General features: G+C 47.2%; 1 pseudogene; it reads left to right on the forward strand.

The window, feature by feature from the left end:
- Positions 1–1,666: 1,666 nt before the first annotated feature.
- On the forward strand, positions 1,667–2,285 carry LOC110343181 (annotated as a pseudogene).
- The last annotated feature ends 5,536 nt before the right edge of the window (positions 2,286–7,821 follow it).

Here is a 7,821-nt window from a genome sequence, read left to right on the forward strand (position 1 = left end):
GTACCTGTGCTGGATGATGGACGGGGTGTTATAGTGAAGTCTAGAAATCCAGAATTGGGCTTGGAAAAAAGCTGCAATTTACCTTAACCTATACATTGTTACTGATATCATTTTAATACTATCCCAAAGTGATTATAGGAAAAATGTTAAACGTAAGGCTGTGGTGTTGTTGTTTTGAAACAGGGCCTCGTAATTTATTAATTATGTAACCCTTACTGGCCTGGAACTCAGTATATAGACCAAACTAGCTCTAAATTCACATAGATATTCCTACTTCTGTCTCCACTCAAGTATTGGGATTTAAGGCATGAGCCATCGTGTTCAGCACAGCTCTTTTTGTTCGGTTTTCATGTGTACGTGTGTGCTTGTACATATGCACATATCACCGTGTGTTCTTGTTCATATGCACATATCATGTGTGTGCTTGTACATATACACATATCACGTGTGTGCTTGTTCATATGCACATATCACGTGTGTGCTTGTTCATATGCACATATCATGTGTGTGCTTGTACATATACACATATCACGTGTGTGCTTGTTCCAGTTGAGAGTCTTCTTGGGCTGCCTTGTGTATTAAGACTAAGTCTCTTACTTGAGCCCAGAGCTTGATGGTTTGACTGGTCTCCTGGCAAGCTTGCTGCAGAAACCACTGCCCCTTCTGAGCACTGGGATGGCAGCAGGGCCATCATGCCCACCCAGCATTTACATGGGCACCCGAGCTCCCAAGTCAGTTCCCCACAGTGGCTTGGCTAGTGCTTTACACACCGAGCCATTGCCACAGCCTGAGTCTGCAGTCCTGAATAGAAACATGCACTTGAGTGGTATCAGGACACCTGTGTATCAATCAGCCTCTGTTACTCCTGACTAATTTAATTGACTTATTCGTTTACTTGGTTGTAACGGTATTGAACCCAAAGCCTCCTGCATACGTCCACAGCCCTTGAACTTTTTGCTTCGTGCAAGGATCTTGGCAAGATGCACCGGCTTGGTTTGAGCTTACTCTGGGCCAAGGATGGTTTTGAGCTCCTCACACATTTGCCTCATCCCATTAGGGAACTGGAGTTGCAAGCCTATACCAGGTCAACCTTGCTGTTCCCCTTTTAGCATTTGAACATGTGACCTCTGTGGCAGCATGTACCCTGTTTTGCAATATCATTGATTCCACATGCTAATCCAACTAATGTCTGGAACGTTCCTTCCTTTGAGCTCTTTCTCCACATGACAAATGCTGTAATTTTGCATTTCAGATGTCCAATTCTGAGTTGAAATGGCATAGCCTGACAACCAGCAGGACTCAGTTGTTGAGTCAAAGTGTCAACCAAGTCCAAGGCTATCCAGACACCTCCACACAGACAGATACTGTACTAATGAGCTTTCACCCTGCCTGTCAACCTCCCCACACTTTCTCAAGGTTGGTATTGCCACCACTCTTTATAGCTAAAGAAACTAGCCCTAGGATACCAGTGTGCTCACTTTTTAAAATAATAGAAAACTGAGTGGAAATGCAAGGCCAATGTTACCCTCACGAGACCACTGCGTTGTGAGGAGTAACACAGAACAAAGTGGAGACAGACGTGGCAGGGTGGGATCGGTTGGGACAGGCTGAGTGGGCAGCATCCTGCTCCTACATGCACAGGTTTTCCACTCTTCGTTGTCCCCCCATGGTGGCAGGGACATTGGTACTCGGGGTGAAGCCTGATAGTGGAGTGGTGATTGAAGACTCTCTGATCTCCTACTGCTCCCTGGCTCATTCCCACAATATCTCATGCATTATGCAAGTCAATCCAACACCAGCCTGGGTGCTTCAGAAGACTTCTATGATTTCTAGCATGTGAAGCAAGTCCTCTGCTCAACATAACTGATGAAGAGCTGTCGGGAGACAGACACAGGTATAGCCCTAGAGCTATTTGTTTATGATTAACAAGGGCCATGTACAGCAGCAACTCCAAGACTCCAAGATGAAGTCTCAGTGGATCAATGTGGCCATTAGAGGATATGTTAATAGAGAAAGCTTACTAGGCTAAGTGGACATGCATGGTGTCCCTTAAGAAGCCCCCTTCACTGGCCACTGGCCATGGTGCATACGTGGCTGGGCATGGGGAGAGGCAGCCAGAGGCCTTAGAGCTTGTAGAACACTCCATGCCAGTGTTGTAGTAATGGGATGCTGGTTCCTATACCTAGTTTCAAATTGCCCCTCTAACTGAAAGGGGTGTTGAGATAGAACCATTGTCATCAGGGATCAACTGGGATATTGCCCACATGATCAGTGGCTTTGAATGAAATGCAGATATGCTCTCCAGAGTTGAAGCTGCTCAGAGGCAGGCTTCTGTAAAATAAATCAGCCCTTTAAAGTAAAAAAGAAAGAAAGAAAGAGAAAGAAGGAAATAAAGAAAATAGTGTCTATATTTCACAAAAGAAGAAACTGGTTCTTAACCTTCCTAATACTCCAACCCTTTAATATAGTTCCTCATGTGGTGATGCCCCATTCATAAAATTATCTCATTGATACTTCATAATTGTAATTTGCTACGGTTACTAATCATAATGTAAATACCTGATATGCAGGATCTCTGGTATGTGACCCCTGTGGGGTTGCAACCCACAGATTGAGAACCACTGATGTTGGTTGTCTTCCTCAGTCACACAAGTCACTCTCTACCTTAGTTTTAAAGACAGTTTCTCACTAGACCTGGCGCTCAGTGGTTGGACCATCTCCCTTACCAGCACTGAGTTTACAGCATGGACCACCACACTTGGCTTGTGCATGGGTCCTAGGGATTGGACTCCAGTCTTCTTGGTTGTGCATCAAGCATTTTTCTAACTAGGCCATCTCTACAGCTCCAGGTAATTTTATTTGGGATACTTACAGTGTTTTACATGTGTGGTAGGTTAAAAGTATTCAATGAAGTCATGAAGGAAAGACAGTAGAGGAACAGGCTCAAAAGGGTTCTGGGGACAGACTATGTAGGAGCTATTGAATTACAGGAAGGGAATTTTTTTCTGAGTAAAAGGAGATACAGCACCTAAGTATGAAGCATTTAATTCCTTGCGGGCTGATGTCCATCTTTCTCTGCTTAGGAAGAGGGCCATCACAGAAGTCTGTGAGTTACCGATACTATCAGGGACTTTAGAAATCCTCTCACACTGCATACACATTTGCCTCAGAATGGAAGCAAGGCTCCTGTGCTTCCCTCAGGTATGACATTCATTGGATTAGTTTAAAAGCATGAAACAGAGAGAGCCCACTTGAGAACCCCTCATAGAACTGGCAACCAACCTGGAAAAGAAAATTGCTGTATTTGTAACCTGAGGAGTCCCAGTTATAGTCAAGGAAAAGCTGAATAACCAGCATTTAGCAGGATATCGGGGCCCATGGCATAATGGGCGAGTCCTGTGTATATGTCAATAAAGCACTGTTGGCCAATAGGGAAGCATGATAGGTGGGACTAGGAGTCTAGGAGGATTCTGGGAAATGTAGTAATGCTGCTGGTCGCCATGTGACTCCTGGGAGGAATGGGCGCGGCAGGAGTGCGTCCTAGCAAAGATTAGTTGTTGTAAAATATATATGAGTAATTATGGGTTAGTAATCAAGTCAGACCTAGCCAATAAGAAACCAAGAAAATGGCCAACAGCTTCATAATTAATATAGTGTCTTGTGTGTTATTTGGGGGTTCAGAGAGCTCGGCAGGGCCCAGGCGACTGGCGGGGAAGACAACACTTTGCAATGGCCTAACGCTTCAGCATTCTAGGATAAGCCTAATGTCTGAAGAGACTCAGTAACTGATAAAGGCTTCGGCCTCAACGAACACCTTCTCCCATGTGTTCATAAAACGTCTGTGCCTTTTTTTTTCCCAGAGGAGAAGAAAATTGCCTTTTAAAAACCTCCTCTAACTTTCTTCTGAGCTAAGGTGTGTCCCGGGTGGCTTTTGTAGTGTTTCCTTTCTGTATCAGAGCAGCAAATAGTCTCTCTTGACGCTTCCCTGACCTCCCCTCCCTCTCCATCACACGCTGACACCTCTAGCCCAAATTTGCGTATTGCATCACCTCAGGAAACTCATGGCTAATTTCATTATTTGGGAGAAAAAATGCAAATCAAGCCAGACAGCTGGTGCTCTCCTCGAGGCTGAGAGTGATGGAGGGGCCAAGGCCCACCTTATCAGAGACCTGCACACCCGCCTGCGCAGACAGGCCGTGGAGGGTGGAGAGCAGGAGGCTACCAGAGCAGCAGGAACAGATGGCTAGGAGGGGAAAGATGGACGAGCCCAACTTGCTGGAGAGGCTGGGGAAAGGTGGAGTGTCAGCTGCTGGGCAGTCAGACAGTTCACAGGACAGGATGGGCAAGCCGTATCCTTCAACAACAGTTTCCTTCGGGGGCGTGGAGCCCTGGTAGCCAGCTTTATGAAGCAGTCTGCGAGGGGCAGCCAGTGCTCGCTCCCCCACTTCCTTCCCTGAGTACACAGTACCTTCACGTCACCACAACAGAAAGTCTATCGACAGATAATTATGACGAGGACCTGGGCTCAACCCCCAGAATCCACATTAAAACCCCAAGTAGGGTAAGATGTGATTGTAATCCTAGTGCTGGAGAGACAAAGTCAGGGGGATCTCTGCTGTTAGCTGGCTAGCCCATTCAGCCTAATTGGTGGGCACCAGGCAAAGCAGAGGCCCTGTTCAAGGGAAGTAGATGGTTTCTTAAGGATGATGCATGAGGTGTCCTTTGGCCTACACACACACACACACACACACACACACATGAATTCACACATATGTGCCCATGCATACACACACATGCACACACACACACATTCACACAAGCACACCCCCATACATATACATGCATAAACACACCCCATACACACATGCATTCACACACACATTCGCACACATACATTCACACACACATTTACGCACACACTTAAGCAGCGGGCAAAGGAAGGTCCTTTGCTTTTGCCCGAAATGAATTTCAGTCTGCTAAAACAAGTTATACAAGACATCTAACTTTATCTTGCTGCAACTAAACTTGGTTTAATTTTATTAAATGTTGTGCCGGATAGTTTTATGTCCACTTGACACAACTAAAAAGTCATCTGCGAGGAGAGAGATTCAATTGAGAAAATTGAGATTCATGAGATCCTGCTGCAAGGCATTTTTTTCAATTAGTGATCAAAGGGGGAGGACCCAGGCCACGGTGAGTGGGGCCGTTCCTAGGCTGTTGGTCCTGCATTCTATAAGAAAGCAGGCTTAGCAAGCCATGGAGATCAAGCCAGTAAGTAGCACTTTTCTGTGGCCTCTGCGTCAGCTCCTGCCTCCAGGTTCCTGCCCTGCTTGAGTTCCTGTCTTGACTTCCTCTGATGAGTCAGATGAACCCTTTCCTACACAATTTGCTTTCCGGTCACAGTGTTTCATTACAGCAACAGAAACCCTGACTAAGACGTGCTGCTGTGAGCGTGTGCTGAGCAAGGGACTCGCTGACAGGCTGGGCTCCTGACTGCCGCAGAGCTTGGCTTCCACCTCACCTGACTGCTGCAGCACAGGGACCTGGAACCACGGCCTCCTCTCATTTCTCTTAGAACCTAAACCCCACTCCGCTGTTTCCTGTTTTCCTCCATTTGCTCCATTTTCTGTGTGTATGTTGGGTTCTGTTTGGTTTGTTATTTGGGGATTTCGTTTTGTTTCTTGTTTGCTTTGTTGTTTTGCTTGTTTGTTGAGACAGAGTCTCTCTGAGTAGGCAGGATTGGCCGGCAGTGGAACTAACTGTGGAGACCGGGCTGGAACTCACAGAGGTGTGCCTGCCTCCACCTCTGATTAAAGAGTCTGTACATAACCATTTGAACATGATCCTCTCGCACCCTGAAACTCTATCCCCTACAACTGGGGCCTTTCTGGTTCCTGAGCTGAGGAATCCAGTGCGACTGTAATCATTGTAAGTTATGATTTGGCCTAGTTCTTGCTTTGCTACATACTGGATATGCTTTGATGGTGGTGTCACAGTCAGCTGTCTTCCATGTTAACCTGACACAGTCTAGAGTCACCTGAGCAGAGTCTCTGTGAGGGGGGCTGCCTGGATCAGGTTGGCCTGTGGGTGGGTCTGTGGGAGACTAAGATTGTTGGTTGAGTGGGAGGGCCTGAGCAGAGTCTCTGTGAGGGGGGCTGCCTGGATCAGGTTGGCCTGTGGGTGGGTCTGTGGAAGACTAAGATGGTTGATTGAGTGGGAGGTAGGCCACTGCAGGCAGAATCACTCACTGGGCAGGATGTCTTGGTCTGTATAAGGAAGCCTGCTAGATAAGAGCCTGACATCGATCCAGCAAGCAGGTTTTCCATGGTTCCTTCTTGAGTTTCTGGCTGACCTCCCTCGATGACAGACTGTGGCCTGCAAGTGTAAGGTAAGATGAACCCCTCCACTGCTGAGCTGTGTCTTGTTAAGAGTGTTTTTATTACAGCAGGAGGAATGCAACTAGGACAGATTGCCTTCTGTCTTCTGAGAGACTGGCTGGCCCTGAGTGTTAGCACCATTCTAGCTTTTACAGAAATGATGCAGAAAGAACTCCTTTTCTTAACCGCTTTGGAGCATATGCAAAGAATAAATGCTCACTTAATGTCTGTGTGTGTGCACTTGTTTGCATCAGCATGTGAGTGTCACACAGGTGTGTCCCCATGTGTGCAGATGTGAGTGTCACCCAGGTGTGTCCCCATGTGTGCATCTGCATGTGTCATGCAGGTGTGTCCCTGTGTGTGCAGATGTGAGTGTCATGCAGGTGTGTCCCTGTGTGTGCAGATGCATGTGAGTGTCACCCAGGTGTGTCCCTGTGTGTGCAGATGTGAGTGTCACCCAGGTGTGTCCCCATGTGTGCATCTGCATGTGTCATGCAGGTGTGTCCCTGTGTGTGCAGATGTGAGTGTCATCCAGGTGTGTCCCAGTGTGTGCATCTGCATGTGAGTGTCATCCAGGTGTGTCCCAGTGTGTGCAGATGTGAGTGTCACCCAGGTGTGTCCCTGTGTGTGCACATTTATGTGGAGGCCAGAGAACAGCCTCTGCTGGCATTCCTCTGGTGCCGTGCACCTCATTTAGAGATTATTTCTTGGCCTGGAGTTCTCCAAGTGAGCTACACTGGGTGACCAGTGAGCACTAGGGATCTGCCTGCCTCTGCCTCCTAGAACTGGGCTTACAAGCAGGTGCTGCAGTGCCTGGCTTGTTATTTTACCTGGGTTCTGCAGGACAGAACTTGGGTCCTGATGCTTTCCAGGCAAGCGCTCTGCTTCAGGAGCCATCTCCCCAGACTCCTCCCCCAGTATCTTTACAAGTATACCACTCTGTTTTACAGAGTGTCACTTTTCAAAATACCAAAGACTCTGTCTCTACCTGTAGGAAGAGATCTTACGTACCTGTAGCACTGCTGACCATGCCTATTTTTGGGCGTGGTTACAGGTCCATAGAAGGTACAGGGGATTAAAGAGCTAAAGAGCTGAGAGCAAAGAGACATGCTTTCTCTCTCTCTCTCTCTCTCTCTCTCTCTCTCTCTCTCTCTCTCTCTCTCTCTCTCTTCTCCCTCCCTCCATCCCTCTCTCTCAGTTCCAGTTGAATCTCAGAGAGTAGCGAGCACTGACCTTGGGTTCTCGGCTTCTCATGTAAGTGACTTCTCCTTAATAAAATATCATATGACATCCCTATCCTGCCTAGGTTAATCTTCCTCGATATCTACCAAATTCAGAGGGAAGAAGAAATGGGGGCACAGTGAAGGCCTCGGCCCAGAGTTGAGACCACATAGAAAAAGGGCAGCACTTCTAAATTCAATCACCGTCTACATTACTGTAGAAT

This window comes from Mesocricetus auratus, unplaced genomic scaffold (genome assembly GCF_017639785.1).
Source record: "Mesocricetus auratus isolate SY011 unplaced genomic scaffold, BCM_Maur_2.0 Super-Scaffold_100676, whole genome shotgun sequence".
NCBI classification, from domain to species: Eukaryota; Metazoa; Chordata; class Mammalia; order Rodentia; family Cricetidae; genus Mesocricetus; species Mesocricetus auratus.